Source organism: Schistocerca serialis, chromosome 2 (genome assembly GCF_023864345.2).
Source record: "Schistocerca serialis cubense isolate TAMUIC-IGC-003099 chromosome 2, iqSchSeri2.2, whole genome shotgun sequence".
Lineage (NCBI taxonomy): Eukaryota > Metazoa > Arthropoda > Insecta > Orthoptera > Acrididae > Schistocerca > Schistocerca serialis.
The window spans coordinates 688,982,533-689,002,347 of NC_064639.1; the positions used below are offsets into that span (position 1 = coordinate 688,982,533).

The following is a 19,815-nucleotide window of genomic DNA, read 5'->3' on the forward strand; positions in this document are numbered from 1 at the left end:
CTACTTATGCCGTGTTTCAAATTTGGCTTCGATATCACTTGTCCCTTTTGTGCTACCACACTTAGGGAATCTACGTCTTTCAGGTAATTTTTCAAATTTTTGTTATTTTCGTGTGCATGTAAATCTGTTTGTGTGACTGATATGGGCACGATGAGTTCTGTGTGTGTTTAGGCCACATTAAGCTTACCACCAAAAAAATTTATAACGTTTTTGAGTTAATTGTATTTGGCATAGAGGGCACCTACAATATGTACCTTTTAACATATTACATTTTTTAATCACATTTTGGAATTTTTTATTTTCCCTCAGAAATATGTTGGTGTTTTGATTCATAGAGTGTGTTCTCTAAGTGGATGTTACTGGGTTGTAAAAATTTCAGTGGACTGTGTGAAATAGTTCCAAACTTATTGAGACCTGAAGTTGGGTCTGAAGATAGATTGCCAGATGCGGGTTGCAATTTCCGGGTCATGCCACCTTCTTTCACAAGCCATAATTCTGGAACTAATTGGCAGGGGAACTTTAATTTTGTACATGAGTGTTCCACACTTGGTAGCAATGGTGTGCTAAATTTCAGCCAAATCTGAGACTTTCAGCTGGAACATTTTCTCAAATTGGTTGAATTGACATGGAATGACCCTAATGTGAAGTGTACCTACTTGCAATTATGGTTATTGGAACCAATTCATACCTCCAAGTAGAAATCTGATTACAAATCATTGGTGGAGTGGCTAATAGGGTATTCGGTTAATTCAAACAGATCATCACTGTTGCAAACTGAGAACCATATGTAACTCAAGTGTTGCAACACACATTTTATCTAAGATATAGCAAATTTCTCTTTCTTTTGTTAGTAAATAGTAAATTTTAAACAAAGGCATACTGTTAGAACGAAGTGAACAGAAGCAACATAACAGGTCAATGACAACAGCATCTCTCACCCACTCCGACATGAAATTCAGTTCGTAGATGCACGACAGGTCAGTATGGTATTAGACGAATTTTGGATGATAAACTTGGGTCGTATTCAAAGAACTATCATCTTACAAACGTAACTTCCGGTAGTGTAGCTGCAGGACAAATACCTATTAGGCCTACAGTTCTTACATACCGTCTACGAACGTAAACATATTAGCATACCGTATCATTCAGCTGTTGTTGACTTATCCTGCCGACGGGCTTTAGCACGCTTCAGTCATGGTAACAGGGGTCTTCAATGAACAGTTAAATCTGCCTCATGCTTCTCAATTTCGTCTAACACTCAATCATATAGAAAATGGTTAATCAAACGAGTATGTACATATATGTACTAGACTACGTCGTCTATAAATTAATATCAACAAAGATATTTACATCAAAATGTACTATCTTATTTACCTACATGTCATTTTAAAGACTCCAAACTCTTGGAAAATTGTGTTACGCTTTCTCTCACCTTTATCAAAACATCAACATCACAGACATTTAACGCTGCCACGGGTAGTCATTTGATAATTGGCGGCAAACACTCTCTGGTTTCCAACTTACACAACCGAAATAATAAATAATACTGTATCATTAGCTATAATCTTGCTTATTTACTGTATGACGGCTACAACGTCCATACTGTAAACAAATGCGTATTAAAAGGAACAAATAGAACTGCTTTCCTTTACGACAACAGTCTTGTTTATACATTCAATCTGTAGTACGAATTATACAGTAATACACAAATGCTGCGCAAGACGTAGCAACTCATTAAAATAATTTATTGTTTTCTGAACGTCAGTCGCAAGTAATTCAAATTGTTTTTTATTATAAGATTACGAGATAACTTTGCAAGTTATGTTTTTCCATAGAATGATGAACTCTTCGGGACAGTTCACAGATGAGACAAAGTTTGCCTATAAAAACAGATGTTTACTAAACTTCTCGAGTAATTTCGGTACTTGCCTCAGTAAACTCTTACGTATTTAGGATATTGAGAGTAAATCACGTGGATTCAAGTGCTATACCTAATCGGAAATAAATCTGAGGGCGAAATTTCGCTGCAACTGCCAATAGCAGTATCGAATGAAAAGAGCTGTCTGACCATACCGTAGTCTTATTCAGTGATTTAACAAACTTTCTCGATAATTTAGTATAGTTAACAGACGTGCAATTCTTGAAATTCTTTTATTTCTTCACTTTGACTCCAACTGGTGGGTCACGTAAGAGTAGTTGTATCAGATGTAAAGGAGTCGTCAGCATTCATCGATAGTTAGCAATATAGCAAATAAGAAAACCCATTTTTTTACGGAACAACTGTTGTTTAAATACATTCTAAGAAGGGGAACATACAGGGTGATCAAAAAGTCAGTATAAATTTGAAAACTTAATAAACCATGCAATAATGTAGATAGAGGGGTAAAAATTGACACACATGCTTGGAATGACATGGGGTTTTATTAGAATAGTAATAATAATAAACAAAGTTTACAAAATTTCCGACAGACGCGTGAACCCTTGCGCTCATCGTTTAGTGATGATAGTGTGCTCAGCCGCCACTTTCGTCATGCATGGCCTCCCAGGTCCCTATTATTGGCTTTGCGGGTACCTGAAGTCGCAAGTGTATCGTGATCGACCGTCATCTCTAGGGATGCTGAAAGACAACATCCGACGCCAATGCCTCACCATAACTCCGGACATGCTTTACAGTGTTGTTCAGATTAGATTAGATTAGTACTTGTTCCATAGATCATGAATACGACACTTCGTAATGATGTGGAACGTGTCAGATTAATAAAAGGTGTCTATACAAGATATTCCTCGACTACAGCTATTGTTGAGGAATGATGGTGGACATATTGAGCATTTCCTGCAAAGAACATCATATTTGCTTTGTCTTACTTTGTTATGCTAATTATTGCTATTCTGATCAGATGAAGCGCCATCTGTCGGAAATGTTTTGAACTTTCTGTATTTTTTTTTTGGTTCTAATAAAACACCATGTCTTTCCAAGCATGTGTGTCAATTTGTACCTCTCTATCTACATTATTCAATGATTGATTTATTCAGTTTTCATATTTATACTGACTTTTTGATCACCCGGTACTTGTCCTCGACACACTTCTACAAAAAAAAAAAAAAAAAAAAAAAAAAAAAAAAAAAAAAAAAAAAGAAGAGCGCTTGGCAAGAACCAAAAGAAACTAAAAACCAAATCTACTATTTTTGTAAAACAATAAAGACAAGGGGCTAGATGTAACGGTCCTGAGCCGCTCTTGAATAGCAAGTGTTCATTAACTTGAAAATTACAGATGGAAAAAACACTGTACAGCCAAAGAAAATGGCATAGGCACTCGTATTCAAATACAGAGATATGTAAACACGTAGAATACGGCGCTGCGATCGAGAATGTTCATATAACGCAACAAGTGCCTGACACAGTTGTTAGATCGGTTACTGCTGCTACAGTGGCAGGTTATCAAGATTTAAGTGAGTTTGAACGTGATGGTGTAGTCGGCGCGCGAGCGATGGGAGATAGCATCTCCGAGGTAGCGATGAAGTGGGGATTTTACCATACGACCATTTCACGAGTGTACCATGAGAATCAGGAATCCGGTAAAACATCAAATCTCCGACATCTCTCCGGCCGGAAAAAGATCCTGCAAGAACGGGACCAATGACGACTGAAGAGAATCGTTCAACATGACGGACGTGCAACACTCCGCAAATTACTGCAGATTTCAATGCTGGGCCATCAACAAGTGTCAGTGTGTGAACCATTCAACGAAACATAATGTCTTTCGAAGCCGAAGGCCCACTCGTGTACCTGTGATGATTGCACGATATACGCTTTACACCTCGCCTGGGCCCGTCAACACCGAAACAGGACTGTTGATGACTGGAAACATGTTGCCTAGTCGGACGAGTCTCGTTTCAAATTGTATTGAGCGGATGGACGTGTACGGGTATGGAGACAACCTCATAAATTTATGGATCCTACATGTCAGCAGGGGACTGTTCAATCTGGCGGAGGCCCTGTAATTGTGTGGGCCGTGTGCAGTTGGAGTGATATGGAACTCTTGATCCATCTAGATACGACTCCGACAGGTGACATGTATGTAAGCATCCTGTCTAATCACCTGCATCCATTCATGTCCATTGTGCATTCCGACGGACTTCGGCAGTTCCAGCAGGGCATTGTGACACCCCACACGTCCAGAATTGCTACAGAGTGGCTCCAGGAACACTGTTCTGAATTTAAACATTTCTGCTGGCCACCAAACGCTCCAGACATGAACATTATTAAGCATATCTGCGATGTCTTGCAACATGCTGTTCAAAAGAGATCTCTACCCCATCTTACTCTTACGGATTTATGGACAGCCCTTTAGGATTCATGGTGTCAACAACTTCCAGCACAACTTCAGAAATTAGTCGAGTCAATGCCATGTCGTGTTGTGCCACTTCTGCATGCTTGCAGTGGCCCTGCACGATATTAGGTAGGCGTACCAGTTTCTCTGGCTATTTAGTGTGGAACAAACCAAACAAGAAACTGGTTTAATTGAGCAGAAAGAGGTGAAAATTTTGAGAATTTTTTAAGAACATCGAGGCGCCATTAATATGGGTTGCTATACTCCATTTTAAGTTCCATTACAAATTCTTATGTTCTGTTACTGTGAAGTACGTGGCAGAGGGTACTTCGCACAGTAGCACATGTTAGGGTTTATTTCCATTCCAGTCGCATATGGAATGCAGGAAGAATTCTGCAGTGTCTGCTGTAATCAGTCCAATTTTGTCTTCATGTAAATGATATGTAAGGACACAAAATCTCTAGATTTTTCACTTAATAGTACTCCTTGAAATTTTTAAATTAGCCTTTGAGGGATTATAGATGTCTGTCTTCAAGAGCCTGCCAATTCATGTTTCCAAAACATTAGAGATTTTAACTCCACCATGTGTGTACCTTTACCACTCACTTATACACATGAAAAATAACCTAGAATACGAGGGTGGTTTTAAAAGTTCTCAGAATCACCATGAAAGGTCAGCACTAGCACAACAAGTTGTTCACGTGATACTCATTGGACTGTTGCCTGTTAACACGTGCCATGTCAGCGCTCTTGAAAGAAAGCTGTGGTGGTGACATCCTCTCTTGTTCCTGCGTAGTGATTTGCGAAGATGGAAAACGTCGAGGTTCGAGCAGTCATTAACACTATAACCGTGTCTGGGTCACTCGTGACCCACTTGATAATTTTTTTGTTTGTCACTCTTTTGTATTATTGCCGAGAGTGTTACATTTCTGTGACTTTTTATGAAATAAGGTAATTAGTGATTATACTTCATTCCACATTTTATGGCGACAACATAAAAGAGAAATATGAAGATTCACCTAGAACTGCAGAAGGGTCAGTTCTGACCCACCCGGCGCAGTCGCTACAACAATCGCATTTTTCATGTAGCTTCATGCCTATTATTAGTGTGTGTTTGGTCAATAATCGCAAAACTCGTTTTTACTTCGTTCCAGTTTTCAGCAGGGAACGAGAGGGAGAGAGGTTCAAACAAGTCTGACCTTGTATGCAGATATTGCGCACCCAGAGTTCTGTACCACGAAAACGTGTTTAGTAGTGCATTCTGTCTGTGTCGATAGTGCTTGTAACTTATGAATATATTATGGCCAAATTTCTACGTACAGAAGAGGGCATTATAAATGCTCTAAATGAGATTTTATATAATGAATCTGAGGGCGAACCACTGGAGTCTTTATCTGAGGAAGAATTTCCATCGCCAATAGTTTCGGATTCTTCATCAGAAGACGATGTTACTCCTGAGAGTGTTCTACTGAATGCTGATGAGAAAGGTATGCTTGTTTATGTGTTTGTTTTATAATAACTTTTGTTTATGTATATGTTGCATAGACACTAATTTCAATTGCAACAATGTTTATACTTTGCTACATGTTGGATTTTTACAAGTTATGTATTACATTTATGAAGGTGTTTTTTTGTTCTAATATCACATAATATATTCAATATTAAATCGCGTTCTAATACATATAATACTATTACAAGAACAGCTGCCACAAAGACTAAGTCAACTCAAGAAGTGGACGTCCTCAAGGTCGGTGTGGACCACAAAATGCCCAGGGTTCTGGACTACTTCAGTTTCCTTCAGGTAGTGATATTGTAGCACCCAATGGAACAACCTGGAAAGTTGGAGTAATAGGTTCAGTTGTAAGATATGGACAACAGAATGTTTTCAAAGATAGGACAGGACCATCTCCGCATGCAAAACGAAACGTGAATGAGAGCTGTTACAGTGCATGGCATCTAATGATAACAGACAAAATTTTGAAACATATTGTAAAATCTACAGAAGCTGAAGCACGTCGTGTACTGAGCTCAGATGAGTGGACTATAAAAATTGAAGAACTGGAAGCTTTTATAGCTATATTGTACGTCCGTGGTGCTATTGGAGCTAAGAGCTTAGAACTAGACACATTGTGATCAGTGAAATGGGGAAATAATTTTGTGAAATGGCTCGTGACAGATTCAGAGAGATAATGCATTATCTCAGATTTGACATTAAATCCACAAGATCAGAACGACTAAGAGAACACAAGTTTGCTTTGGTATCAGAAATCTGGAACGAGGTCATTGCGAATGCGTGTCTAGCTACATATTGGGTCCATATACAACAATCGACGAACAGCTTTTTCCTTCAAAGTGCCGTTGCAGATTCATGCAGTTTATGGCCTCAAAACCGGACAAATACGGGCAAAAGTACTGGGTGGCGGTAGAGAAAGACTCAAAATATATTATGAATACTATCCCTTATCTAGGAAAGGATGACACTAGGCGAAGTGATGAGTGTCTCGGTGACTTTTTTGTAAAAAAATTGAAGCAACCTTACCTCAACAAAGGAATAAATGTCACATTTGACAATTTTTTCACCGCGGTTCTAAGAGTCTTGTGGGCACAATAAATCGATCTCGCAGGGAAATTCCAGTCTGTATCAAGAAGGCAAGAGAACAGTTATACAGCACAGTATTGTTGAAAAAAGATGATAACACAGTGACTGTTTATCAGGGTAAGAGCAACAAGAATGTCCTGATTGTGAGCACTATGCATCCTTATGTGACGATTGAGGATGGTATAAAAAAGAAGCCAGATACAGTTACATTTTATAACTGCTCTAAATATGGAGTGGACGTGGTCGACCAAATGGCTCGCAAATACTCTGACAAAGCACCATCGAGACGTTGGCCTGTTCACACATTTTACAACTTGATCGATTTGTCTGTGATAAATGCGTGGGTATTGTTCAACTCCCTAAATAAAAAAATTTGAAACGTAGGGATTTCATCCTGCAGCTGGGGGAGGAGCTTGCTGAGAAGTACGCAGTGACTAGAAAGACTAGCGTCCCTGTCAGACCTGAAGATATTCCTGACAGACAAAAAAAGCGAACATGTTGCCTTGTAAAGTCTAACTGTGAAGGAAACAAATCATTTGTAAAGTGTCACATCTGCAAGAAAACTGTGTGCAACAAATGTACATCAAAAGACTATTATTTGTGTTCATCATGTAACTGTAGCCAGTAAAAACACTCAGCAAATATATGTAAGTTTTAAAATATAAAATTTAAATTTGTGTAAACCTTGTTTATTTTCGTTAATTTAATTCTAAATTTCCTAGTGCTTCTGACAATAGATTCATTGGCAGTAACAATAACCCATGGACATAGGGCAAATAAAGGAAAAGATGGCGGGTCATTAGTGACCCAGCCGCAGTTCTAGGTATGTCAAAATATCAGCGGTTCTAGTGTTCAGTACTTCATAAAGAAAGATATGAAAGCAAAGGACATTCATGCGGGTTTCCAATGTACACTGAGGGACTCTGCTCCTTCATATTCAACTGTTGCCAAGTGGATAAATGAAATTAAATTTGGTCAGGAGAGCTTAGTGAAGATCTGTGCAGTGGTCAGCCAAATTTGTCACTACTCCAGAAATCATTGCAAAAGTGTACAAAATGGTCATCGAGGATCGCCAATTGAAAGTGCCTGAAATTGCCCACGCTTGACAGATGTCATCTGAAAGGTCGCAACACATTTTAACTGAAGAATTAGAAATGAAAAGATTATCTGCAAGATGGGTGCCATGACTCTTGACGATGGATCAAAAACGTCTTCCGTTGCCACGGCAAAATTACACGAACTAAGGTATGAATTGTTGCTATGCCCACCTTATTCACCTGTATGGCTCTGTCAGACTTCCATTTCTTCCCAAATCAGAAAATTTTTCTTGGTTGACGATGATTGACTTCCAACGAAGAATTGTTAGCCGGAGTTGACAACTATTTGCTGGCCTGGATTAAACTCGTTTTCGAGATGGGATCAAGGCACTGGAACATCGTTGGACCACATGCATTAATCTACAAGGAGACTACATTGAAGAATAAAAAAAGGTTTAAGTGATGTAAGTATTTTTTTTTAATCCGTTCTAAGAACTTTTCAGACCACCCTCGTATTACTGCACAAACTGCTCTGTTCCTGACCATGGACTAAGATCTATGCTGAACTTACGTGTACCAAGAAAAAATAAATATAAAACTCAAAATAGCGTTTTCTCTTCAGAAATAAAATTATACAACTAATTCCCTAAAGAGTTTACTGAAATTAAGTTGCATGAAAACCAAAAAGTTCCTATTAAGTAATACATTCTGTGCAGTGAAGGATTACTTAAATACACTGACAGAAAAATTGTAACACCAAAAAATAATTAATGTAGAGTACAGTAAAGAAATTTCGGGAATACATTTGTCTTGGTAACATGATTAAGTGATTAACATTGCAAGATCGCAGGTCACCATAAGCACGAGATAAGCCATTGCAAATGTGAATTGCTGGTACATTAAGCAGAAAACATAAAAGATCTCCACCCTGCCCTCCAGTGAGCTCATGCTTGACACCACTGCACTCGCAAATGGCGGGGGTTTGGGCTACTGGGCATCTGGCGCAGAGCTGTCCTTGAAGTAACCAATTTATAACAGTTCGTTGTGCCACTCTGCTTCCAACTGCTGCTCGAAAGTGCAGCTGCAGATGCACCAGAGCCATACGCCAAACACAATGATCTTCTCTCTCGGTAGTGACATGTGTCCATCCAGTGCCTGATCTTCTTCAACTGTACATTCTCGCGACCACCGCTGCCAGCAGACATATACAGTGGCTACGTGCCTGCCAAATCCTTCTGCAGTATCACAGAAGGAACATTCAGTTTCTCATAGTCATATTACATGACCTTGTTGAAACACACTGAGGTGTTGACAATGGCGTCTCTGTTGCTTTATAGGGTATTCTCGACCAACATCAACTCACCACGGCCAATCTGAAAATTAACTAATTCTCATGACCATTACAGCGTTTATTTAAAGCAAACCTGACTCACATCCTTAAAGTGACACTACTAGAGCAACTCTTGTGCGACAGGCGCGAAGTTTGAATAGACATCGTCGTTCAAATGAAAAGCTTGCTTATCAACTTTCGTTTACGTCACACAACTCCTTTATGGTGTTGCAATTTCTTTTTCTTTTAGTGTAACATGGAGTAGGGGAACAGTAAAAAATGTGGCGAAAGTAAATAATAATTTAAACTCTGTCTCACTTGACAGCATATTTTTTCGCTATAATCCTTTTCTTCTCTTTTCATGAAAATATTAAAGCAAGACTCTTTTTGAGTGCAACATCTCACACATTATATGGAGGCAAAATTTTTCAGTCAAGCACATTGGGAAATTGTGGCACATAAAATAGAAACTAAACATCATCCTCATCATTTTGATATCAGCTGACAGAGCGTAGCAAGAATGTATAAACAAACCAATATTGTACATTAGGGATAGACCGAATGTGGTTGCATGGTTTTTAACATACTGGCTTTATATCTGGATGGATGGAAGCTGTAATATTCATCTCTTCTTCCTAATTTAGGTTTTCTTTTCTTTAATTAGATTTCTTGTGCTAAGTGCTGGGGTTTTATTTCTTTACGAGTTTTTGTGGCACCATGTGAGCCAAAACTACTTTATCATGGGACGAGTTTACAGAATGCTGATTAGAAAATTTATAAACAAAAGAATTAATAAAACGTGAAAGACGTTTTTGAAGAATATACTAAAACTAATACATTACAAGTTACTCCTCTATGGAATAGTAGGAGAAGGAAACCTTACAAGATGGACTGGAATACGCTGGGTTTATAATTCAGTTTTCTTAGTTCTGATGGGAGCCTATCGAAAATGCAAACTGCTGAATAGTGCATATCTTTCTGATCAGTGCTTAAGAAAGTGTTATTCCAAGAGCACATCATTTGTCCATTTAGTGTTCACTGGATGAATATTGCAGACTCATACGAGTGAACCAATATTTTCAACCACAATTTCCATGGTGGAGTATATGAATAGGACGAACATGGATAGCAGAGTTAGAATTCTGAGACACCAAATTTTGGCCTCCATGAAGCTCGTGAACTGGCACTGCAGTTCAGTTTGAAATCCTTTTGTGGGCTAAGAATGTTCTTTGTGAGTGCACAGAGTTGCTCCAGTATACAATATCTTGTAACACAATAAAGAGAAAGTAAGCAATTAAAACAAGTCTTGAGAGTTCAGTGCCAGAAACAGTGGCGTACTTTTTTTCCAGTGAAGATATAACATTTAGGTTCTGCACAAGAAATTAAAAACGATACTTCCAAGAAAGCCTTCCATCTACATTTAGTCCCAAGAATTGAAAATAATTGACTTCACTGATTGTTAGATCATTTTGGGACAATAAAATTTTGTTTTTACAGGATTTTCATGTCAGAAACTGAATGCATTACATTTTGTTACAGTTAATCATTGATCTTTTCTCTAAAAACCACATGCTGATGTTGCAGACTACCCTATTATCTGCAGCGATTATATTATAATCCACACTGTTCACATTAAGACTCGTCATCTGCAAAATGAAAAAAGTTGTATCATGCTTCATGTTTAGTTTCATGTTTCACGTTTTGATGTACGATGTATGAACGAAAGTAAAGGATTTTTTTTTTATTTTGCAGGTTTCATACATCCTATTTTCATTTTTTCTCTTGTTAGCACACGTCATGTTCCTGATGTTTGTTTGCATTTTCAGTTGTTTTGCATATTTAGTTTATTGTTGAGTGCTCGGCGAATTTTTACTTTCGAAAAAGATGGATCAAAGAATTTTCATTAAAATTTGCTTGGAAATGGGGAATAAAGTGCAGCACCTCATTCGAAATGTTGACTGTTGCTTTTGGCTAATTTGCTATTAGAAAGACTTGAGTTTACAAGTTGTACAGACGCTTCAAAGAAGATCGAAAAGACGCTGAAGACGAACACCCTGGACGACCTGGCACAACTGTTACTGACTACAGTTTGGAAGAAGTAAGGAAAATGGTTCTGGAAAATCGCTGAATCACCGTCAGAGGTTGTTGATGATGTAAGCGTCTTTTTGCTTATGCCAAATACTTTTTTCGGATGTTTTGGGATGAAACGTTTTACAGCAAAGTTTGTTCTGAAACTGTCGAATTTCGACCAAAAAAGATATCACTTAGATATTGCTGGGGAGTTGTTGAATAAAGTCAACAATGATCCCAAACTTCTAAAGAAGGTTATAACAGGTGATGAAACATGGATATATATAAGGTATGACGCCGAAATTGAGGTCAGATCGTTCCAATGCAAACTGCCTGAAGAGCTAAGACCGAAAAAAATCCAACAAGTTCGATCACATAAGAAGGTTCTTCTCACTGTTTCCTGCCCACACCTCAATGCTTAATCGTGATTTTTTTTACACTAGCCTACAAATTGTAGTAGCTTTATATGACAATTCTTATTATTTTTTATAAGTTTCACCATTACTTCTCTTATTTAATACTATTAATTAGTTCATATTTATTTTATGAAGAATTGTCTTCAGCTTTTTGCAAATTCTGGAACAGAAGTCCTATTGAAACAATTTCTATTCCCCATTTAACACTAATTTCTGTAAATGAAAACACAGATATGACAATAAAGATACAGTATGTAATGAAATTGTAGCACATCATGTACATTAGTCAAATTAACTCATACAGTACACCTGAGTCTGGATCCCCACCCACCCAGAATTTCATACATGAAACTTATACATTAGACTCTGCCAGAATATCCACGCAACAAAAAAGTTAACATGTATTTGAGTTAGAACTGTGTTGAGACAGGCCCAACAGAGTCAGTACTTGTGTTGATTTGTTACGAAAAGCCCTGTAAAAAATCAATGTTTGTGTTGTCTTGAAACAACCCTAACTTGTATAGTTGTCTGCTTTCTTTGGGGGACATTGAAATGTAAAAAATTTAATTAGTTTTCTTCTTCTTTCTTGTTTCTTGTCCTTGTTTCATGGGATAAGTTGTCCACCTTCATCTCCTTCACTAGAATTCTTTCTTGAACTGCTTACCAAATCTCTCGATTCTCTTCCTATGAATCATACAATATCACATTGTTGATTCAAATCTAGGGCATAAAAGATACAATACACATGAAAAAAGTAATTCTCAGATGGTGGATAAAATTCATTAGTAACTGCAAAATTTATTCCAAAACAAATTATAAACATCATTACTAATATAAGTTTTGATTTTATTTTTCTTCTTTTCTGTCTCTTTTACATTTTGAACACCTTTTGCAGTACATTTAATGTGCATTATGTTGTAGGTCTGTCTAAACATTGACTTACTGGTAGTCGTTTTGTAGATCTGACATCCATTCACATACTGAACTCATTGCTTGTAATGGACTATAGATATTCGCACAATTTTTATAGGACCTTTTGCTATGCACAGCTGTGCTAGTGCCTTTTATCTTGTTACACAAGGGAAGACATGAAATACCATTTTTAAGTTTAGGAAATATCTTGAGTTGTTTTAAAGTTCTATTAGCTCTGACGTTTTTTACATGGACCTGGCCTTGTAGAATAATACTGAATTTACAGTATTAACGAATTCAATACAGTACTGGAGGTTACATTCTTTTTGTAGTGAGATAAAAGTAATAGATTTCGTAATATTTATTTAGTGTTTCATATTTAGGTTTTTCTTTTTTGCTGTAGGTATTATTTGACTGTGAGTAGAAACTGTGGGAACTGTCATATGAAACTAATTGGTGGGATGTATTGTATAAGCTGTGGTAAATGATTTCATTGGGGAAAGACAGTTTGGAGAGCTCTGGGAAGGTCTCCAAGGTCTTTTCCTGGAATTGTAAAATGTGCTGGTGGAATAGATTAATAGATGAGCAGAGGGAAAGATATATGCCCTTCAGGCACACTTAGATCAAGCTAGAAAAGAACTAGTGAGGCTGAGAGAAGGCAATGGTGAGGTGGATGGTTGTGAATTGGCAGTTGGTCGAAGGGCTAGCAGGAACAGGATGTGGTCTGACAATGCAAAACCAGCAATAGGTGCCAACTGCCAGAGGTGAGGGTAGAGGAGCCTAAATATGCTGTAAGATGGTGAATGTGCAGTGTACTCTGCCCATGAGTAGGAAGGATGGAAAAGGTATATATGTTAGGAAAAAGAGAGTACTGCTGCTATGTAGCAGTCATGACAGACCCTCAGTTACAGGAGAAGTTAGAGGAGTAGTATCATATCACCAGTGTTTTCAAGCCAAGTGATGGGTTTGATCAAGTGATTGAAGATTTAGTGTTTTTTCACACAGGATGATCACATAGCGATAGTGGGTGGGGTAGGGAAAAGCTTGGGTAGGGACAGAGCGTACAACATAGATGAGTAAGATAGCTTCTCTAACAGGTGACACCCATTTTTAATGGTAGAGCTGTTTTAATAAAATGAGAGGTCTAATCTAGGCAGTGCTGTACAACTAGTCAGTATAGAGCTGGAGATGACGCTGATGACTGGCGGCCAAATGCACATTGCACTGGTGCAGCTGGAGACAACTGGGAGATGAGGCTGCACTAGGTGTGTCTGCACTTCAATAGAGTTGGGAAAGGGAGGCTGGAGGAATTAATTAGTGGGGGTATAGCCAGTGGGTGTTGGGCCAACATGGTCAAATACCTGCTGTCATATGAAGGAGAAGTAGGTCTTTTTTAAGATAAAACCATTACAACCAATGAAATGCCAAATGTGATTTATTTGTCTCATAACATGCATACGTTAATCATTAAATCAGAGTACAGGAGACGCACCAAAATATGTTTAATAGAATTTCACTGATACAAAACTGTAATAAGATGTAGTTGTATTTAAACAGTAATGTAACTTTTTTACGAATAATTACCTTCCCATATTCACACAACAAGACAACTGGTACACTATATCTACCCAAATATTTAGTTCATCATTCATGTAATCTTCAACTGAGTAGTAGCATCGCTGAAGCAGAGTATCATGCTACTTTCTTTTCAGGGTATCTAGGTTAATATTCAGAATGATCTTGGCTTTTATAATCTGTTGTAAGTTTTCATTCCCATTTACTAGAGAGTCTGATTATAAAAGTTTAAAAAATGTGCAAGGACCCAAAAGTTTCTCTATTTCTTTATTATACATGTGATCAAAGTAGTGCTCTTTACAGAACTATAAATTGCTACACAAGAAAAGTATAATGTCGTAGATATATTGAGAGAGTACAGTTAATAATTTCAGATTTTTAAATAATGGGTGACATGATTTCCTCAGATGCATAGCGAAAATGTTTCTAAGAATTCCATTCTGTAATTTCAGAATGCACTTTAAGTTACTGGAATTTCCACAAAAAGCAATACCATACCTTGTAACTAACTAGAAGCAGCTATTGTACACAATTTTCCTTCTATCCATGTCAGTGGCTTTTGCTAATATTTGCACTGCAAACACAAAGCTACATAGTTTGTTAACTAAATATTCCAGATGTCTGTTTCAATTTAAATTCTTGTCTAGATTTAATACTAAAAAATTCACAGAACCCATTTCTTCTAGATGTTGATTTTTCAGTTTATTTTAATTTCCTGGGCTGTTGACTGATTTGTTCTGATCTGGATCATATGGGTTTTTGGGATGTCCAGGGTTAATCCAGTGAGATGAAACCATGTTTCTCAATTATCTGTTGTATTGATTGTGGATGGTTGGTTGGTTTGGGGGGGGGGGGGAGGGGACCAAACAGTGAGGTCATCAGTACCATCAGATTAAGAAATGATGGGGAAGGAAGTTGGCCATGCCCTTTCACAGGAACCATCCCAGCATTTACATGAAGTAACTTAGGGGAACCACAGAAAACCTAAAAGAGGTTGGCAGGACGTGGGTTTGAACTGTCGTCCTCCAGAATGTGAGTCCAGTGTATGAACTACTGCACCATCTCGTTCAGTATTGATGATGCAGATAGGGATAGTTTCTGGCTTACGATCTTCAATTAATATGGATATTTCATCTGCAAATAAAACTGATGGGGCATTAGTGTTAATTGATTGTTTATCAATGTAGAATACAAATAAAATAGGTCCTAGCATATAACCTTGAGGGACATCTTGCATTACTGTCTTCCATTTGGAAGAATAATTTGGTGCATTTGTAGAGACAACCACTCTGTTTCCCATTGCACAGGTATGAAACAAGCCACTGCAGAACACTACTGCTAATTCTATATCTATAAAGTTTACAGATAAGAATTGCAAGATACACTGACTCAAAGGATTTTGTGACATCACAGAGGATCCCTGTAACTTTATTTTTATTGTCTGATGATGTGCTAAACTTGTCAACAAACTTGTTAATTGCATCTACATTTCTTTTTACACCCTGGAAGCCACATTGATTTTTCAAAATAATGTTATGGTTTTCAATAACATTTTGAATCTGGATGGCAGCTTTTTCGAATACTTTTGACAAGACTGGAAGAAGAGTTGTGGGATGATGATTTCCCATATCGTCTCTTGACCCTTTTTTGAACAGCAGTTTTAATTCTGCTTAGTTTAGCACCTCTGGGAAACATCTATGATCAAAAGATTGGTTTATAATATAGATAGTGGCTGTCCTACTGTTTTAAGCACAAATTTGAGAACTATTGTGGGAATCCTATCCTAACCTGTAGATTTTTTGTTTTTTTATTAATATACTATTTCTACATCTGTTCCTTAGACTGTTTTAAATTTTGTGGAGCACTCAGACATTTGATACAGGAACATAGCTTGTTGTCATAATCTGCAACACTGATACTTGACTTTGTTACATTAATGAAGAATTCATTGAAGCATTCTGAAATTTGAGCTAGATTTTCAATTACCTTACCTTCAAGTTTGATTTTACAAATTTCGTGACCAGAGTCTTTAATACCTAATTCGGATTTCACAACTGACCACACTGCCTTTAATTTATTCTCATGTCTTAAAATTAAATTACTATTTGCCATCCGCTTTGCTGCCTTCGCAACTTTCTTAAATGTAAATTTCTATCATCTAACATATTAAACAATGTGAGTATTTTTGTTATATCTTTGCTCATTATGTTGCTGCGAGGTCCATCAATTTGTCACTTTATTAAAACAAATTTTATGTGGAAACATTACATTGAAAACATTTAAAAAGCTACTTAAGAACGCTTCAGAATTTACACTGCTTGGAACATTTTCGTCAAAGTGCCTTTCTGTCTCATGCAGCTTGCCATGAAATGAAATCATGTTTTTCCTGATTAAAGTTCCTTCTTAGGTACACATTTTCACACAGAACTTCCTTACTTGATCTCAGCTCAATGAATAACGCAATTGACCAGAAACTCCTACATTGAAAAAAAAATTTATGTGCATCTTCAAAAACATAGTTAGTTAAAATATTATCAATACTTGTAGCTGACTGTGCATCTTCTTTCACTGATTCCGAAAAATTTAATTTGAAACCGTATTTTTTTATTGTGTCAATGAATTTTGGCGCTTCACCATTTTCACTCAACACATTGATGCTGAAGTCAGCAGCAATTACAATTTTTTCTCTTTATCTAGGTGTTCTAGCAAACACTGGAGTTTTCATAGGAAATGCTTAATTGTGACTTTACCTGGGTTTCAATAAGTCGACATTATAACAACATTTTGGATCCTTAATTCGATACAGCAGCTCTCAAAAATATACAGTTTGCAGTCACTTCTTACATGCTTATCTACAGCTCAATGAATAAGTATGCATGAATCTCCTCGTGACTGACTTTTCCTACAAAAACTGGTAGCTAATATAAAATTTTCAGTTTTATTTAAGACTTTTATTATTTTTAAACTCAGACAAAAGGATTTGAAGCTTATCTATTTTAGAGCTTTTGTCACCTGAATATTCAGCATTTAATCAATTTACATTCGAGTGCCTTATATATGAACTCTCAGTTCTATTTATAGTTTTACTATTGGTTGGAAGTCATTTAGGTTCTTTAACATTCTCATCAACACTTATTGGTTTCCCTAATTTCTTATGATATGACATATATCAGTGAATATTTTACTAGGTATTTTGGAACTCAGTCTGTTAAGATGTACCTAAATCATCTTTCCCCAGACATTTATTGCTTAAGAATTTATTAGGATCAATAAATACAGCTCCTAATCTGTTGAAATACTGCTTGATACTAAAATTTAGTCTGCTATGTACATTTCATTAATCGATCTTCTGTATATTACGCCGCTTGTTGCATTCCTATAAAGCTTCGTATAGGTGTCTTGCCGTTCAAATCATGTTTCCCGTTTCGTTGTTGTTTTCTTCCTGGCTGCTGCTTTGAGGAGAATTTGTCCACACGTGTAGGAATATAACTTCGAAGTTCACGCTGGATTCGTCTCTTGACGTTTCTTTCGAGCATAATATGTTACTGAGATAGTTACTCATTTGCCGAGACTTGATGTCTGCACGCACCGGTTCTTCAGTTTTTTTTTTCATTTGGTACTTCGATGTTTTCCAGCATGGTGTTGCCAATAACGAGAAACTTGTCTTTGACAGTATTTGATTCACTACTGCGCTGCTATTTACTATTTTGTTTATCGATTCATATTTGTTCATTGATTTACAGTCTTTAGTTGATTCTAAAACTCCTACATATTCTTTTGAGGATATTGTAACACTGTGCCGCTTTTCGTGTCTTTGTCCATTAATAACGTTTCGCTCATTTTCTTGTCTATGGTCCGCAATAACGGGTGTTTTCACACAACTACAGTTCTCTTGACGCTTCAGATCTTCATTTTCTTCTGCCAATACACGTATCTCAGTTTTCAAAACGTCTATAACACTAAATAACACTGTTATAACTCCATCTTTCGATTTCACTGCTGATGCTAATCGCGCGGTTCCTTGTTTAAACAGTCGGACCACGATCACTGTAAATCGTCGCAAATGAATTTTAAAAATACTTTGGCGCACTTTTGATTGAATCAAAATTTGCATTTAATGCACAGAATTCCTTCAACTACACACACGTTTTGTGCACCTTTTACACTAGACACTGTTTATTTTATTCTGTTGCGTGAGTGATGCGACTCTGCACTCTACACCATCCTGATTCTCTTCTTTGTGTTAGACGTTCCAGCATCTTTTATGTAAAAAATAGAATGTACTGTACAACACTGAAGTGCACAAACACCACACAAATTTGCTCATAATGATTATTAATCAAAATGGGCAGTCCAAAGTACACAAACTTGAAGTTAAATCACAGTCTTTGTACAGCATGGTAGTGTACATTGCAGACCACTGGTGCAGAGATGTAAATTCCAATGTATAGTACTATCGTGACATTAACATGTATGTTACTACTGTCGAACTTCTTTAAAGGGAGGGGAGTCCGGCATTTCTGTCATGGGTCGCATGAGTTTTAAAGCTGGAGAAGATATGACCACAATTAGTGTAGATTAGTGACAGCCATTGAATTAACAAAGCTAGACATATATTAGGGACAGTCAAATGAAGGTTAAATGTACCTAAAAGGGCCGGACAAACTGTTTATTATTGGAAAGGTAATTACTGTAACTGTTAGTATATCTACCTCACTGTGAGACAAGACAGTCCACATACTGGTCATCTTCTAGGAATTCTTTACCTCCAACTTGGCCTCAAGATCCTTCCTCAGGTCCTCTGCTCTGAACACCAAAATTTCAGCAGGAGACAGGTCAGCCATACACAACCTCAAAACAAAGCCTGACGTAATCATCAGACCTGCATAGAAAGATTCCACCACTGTTGTTATGAATCACAGCGACTACCTGGCAGAAGGTCCTGTCTATTATTTGTTTCCTCCTCCTACAGACTCTGCCAGAATTATCCCACCCCAGAAGTCCAACATAACTTCCAATTCCTACTTAAAGCCTTTGGCCCTTCCAAGAGTCTCTCCCCTGAATCCATTTTCCTCCTCACACCTATGGCACCCCACACACCCACCTTCTACATGTTCCCAAAATCCACAAACCCAACAATCCTGTACATCCTTTGTAGCTAGTTATTGTGCCCCCACTGAAAGAATTTCGGCCCTCATTGACTAACATTGCCAACCAATTGCCTGTAACCTAGCCTCCAATGTCAAAGACACCAACCACTTCTTTCATCAACTCTCCACCATCCCCACCTCTTAACTTACTGGGTGTCTACTTATCAGTGTTGATGACACCTCCCTATACACCAACTTTCCTCACGCCCATGGTTTTACTGTTACTGAACACTACCTTTCTCAAAGTCCTTCTGACTCCAAACCCACTACTTCATTCCTCATTTGAAGGGAAGGTATATAAACAAATCCATGGCGCAGCCATTGGCACCTGCATGGTACCCTCCCATGCCAACCTTTTCCTGGGCCACCTAGAGGAGTCCTTCCTACCCTCCCAA

At 37.5% G+C, this 19,815-nt stretch overlaps 1 protein-coding gene across 4 annotated transcripts in view; it reads right to left on the reverse strand.

Annotated features, from left to right (window-relative positions):
• LOC126457819 (tRNA pseudouridine(38/39) synthase) overlaps window positions 1–1,609 on the reverse strand; it is a 28,225-nt gene extending 26,616 nt beyond the window's left edge. Inside the window, exon 1 of one of the 4 annotated variants that reach the window (XM_050094442.1) lies at window positions 1,433–1,609. The gene's annotated coding sequence lies outside the window, so the exon portion shown is untranslated. Of the gene's footprint in view, window positions 1–1,137; window positions 1,338–1,374 lie in introns of those variants that run through there. The other 3 variants (XM_050094441.1, XM_050094443.1, XM_050094440.1) reach the window with 3 other exon arrangements.
• Window positions 1,610–19,815: the final 18,206 nt, after the last annotated feature.